This window comes from Ammospiza nelsoni, chromosome 8 (genome assembly GCF_027579445.1).
Source record: "Ammospiza nelsoni isolate bAmmNel1 chromosome 8, bAmmNel1.pri, whole genome shotgun sequence".
Classification (NCBI taxonomy): domain Eukaryota; kingdom Metazoa; phylum Chordata; class Aves; order Passeriformes; family Passerellidae; genus Ammospiza; species Ammospiza nelsoni.
This window is the reverse complement of record NC_080640.1, coordinates 29,076,948-29,078,939: the sequence shown is the minus strand read 5'-3', so window position 1 is coordinate 29,078,939 and position 1,992 is coordinate 29,076,948. Positions and strand designations below refer to the sequence as shown.

General features: G+C 44.3%; 1 long non-coding RNA gene across 1 annotated transcript; it reads left to right on the top strand.

Moving 5' to 3' along the window:
- Positions 1–455: 455 nt before the first annotated feature.
- On the top strand, positions 456–1,405 carry LOC132076359 (uncharacterized). The gene is made up of 2 exons (XR_009418893.1): positions 456–591; positions 1,093–1,405. It is a non-coding gene; the product is annotated as an uncharacterized LOC132076359 (long non-coding RNA).
- Positions 1,406–1,992: the final 587 nt, after the last annotated feature.

Below are 1,992 nucleotides of genomic sequence, written 5' to 3'. Positions count from 1 at the left end.
TAAAGTTCAGGGAGGATAGCACCTTCTGACCTTGCCCTGCTTCACTGGCATCCTGCTGGGCAGTACTGTGACACTTATTGGCATTTTGGACTGGTAGGAAGAAAAGGGAAAAGAATATTTAGAGGAGGCTGAAGTGTCCACAGTAGGGAACAGGAGAAGAAACCAGGCCTTGCTAGTAGATGCAGAATCATCTTTGCAAACCTCATGCACATACTCAGCTCCAGGTGCTCCCCCTTGTCTATCACCCTCTGACCTCCAGCTGCAGGGAAGCACTGGAGCAACTCATTAGGCAGGGCCACAGGTGAGTCCTCAGGACAACCTTCCCACCCTTCCCTTTGGATGAGTGCCACCTGCACAGATGGCTTCCTCTTGGCTCTGCTTTCTGCTGAATTGTAGGTGCTGGAGCCTGCCTCACATCAAATCTGCCTTTGCATTGCTAGCTAGAGCAGAGCTGTGTGGCTGGTTGTGAAGAGCATCACATTCCCTCAGAAACAGGAGGCTCCCTTACCTGCTTGTTGTAAGGGTTTTGAGGATTGCCAGGAGAAGAGGAAAACATGTCAAACACAAAATGCATTACATCATCTGAAGAAGGTAAGTTAAAATCTGAATGGGCTGCTGGGAGCTTAACTCAAGCAATAGCAGTAGCTGATCATTAACTTTTCCTTGGTAGAGCAGGCAGTGCTATAAAAGCATATTACTAAGATGACTTAATTTAGCACCACAACACCTCTTTTAAGTAGGTGGATTACCTCCCTGAATAGGGAGAGAGTAATAGAAAAGTACTCTGGAAGTTAATTGGAAGTACATCAGCTGCACAGAGCCCCACACCTACTTGTAGCTTTATACTTGTATAAAGCTACAACAACAATTCCCTCTTAGTTTGGAGCAAAGCATTTGCCCTGCTATTAGTGACCAGCTGGGATTTGTGGTCAAGATCTCCCACATGGCAGCTCATCCCTACAGTTATTAGATGTTTTACTACTTATTCCTTAATTAAACACCTCTTTCTTTAGCACAGTAGTGTAGTGTAGCAGCAGGGAGCAGTGACTGAAGTCCAAAGATGATGAGAATTTACAACTGTTTTCTTACCAGAGGCATCCAGCAGTGTCATGAACTAGCACAAGCCAACTCCAGTGAAACCAGCAGAAGAAGGCTCATAGCCAGCTGAGGTCCTGGATGCCAGAACTAGACAGAGGAAGCTGTAAGGAGCCCTTACTTCAGTCTAGAAGCAAACATACAGGTTAAACAAACAGACCTATACTGCAGAGAGCAGGCAACCATTGAAGTGCCATGGGATGGGAGGTTTCATGCAAAGGGTTTCTATAGGTTTTGGAATATAAAAATCTCCTTTTCCAGTTTACACTTCATATATAATAGAATAAAAAGATCCATTTAAGCCCAAGAAGTGTGAAACATTTATCTTCTCCTTCCTTTAGCTCTAAGCACTCTTCTCTTGCCCACCAGCAACAAACTCTGGATGAGCACCTTCAGTTTTTATAGCCCTCCTGTTCCCCAGAAGCCTTTGCAGCCCCTCCCCTCCTCTTCCTCCTCCCCTGGGCTTTATTTCAGTGGGCTTTAACCTACAAAGTTCAGCACAGGTTTTAATTGTTATATCCATCTTTTCCTGCTGAAATTGTGTTCTACGAAGTGCAATAATGCCTTCTTGCTTTTGTTTTGGAAGGAAAAGATTTTTAATGAGAAATATTTTTACATCATAGTGTAAACCTACTCATGCACTTTGACGTGTTCTTCTGTTGTGGAGTCATCTGCCACAGCCCTGCCTGAAATCTGGAGCTTGGATCTCAAAGAGGGCATCTCCTCAGAGAATCTTGAGGAAGAAAGGTTAGAGAATTCTGCTGATCCAGAGAGAAAGATAGTGGTGTTTAATGCTTTTGTGTGTGCTGTTGCTTCACTTTCAGTCTGCAGCTGAAATTTTCCTGAAATTATTCACATGTAACCTCTCTTCCTTGGTTCCATCAGGCAGCAAGGCCT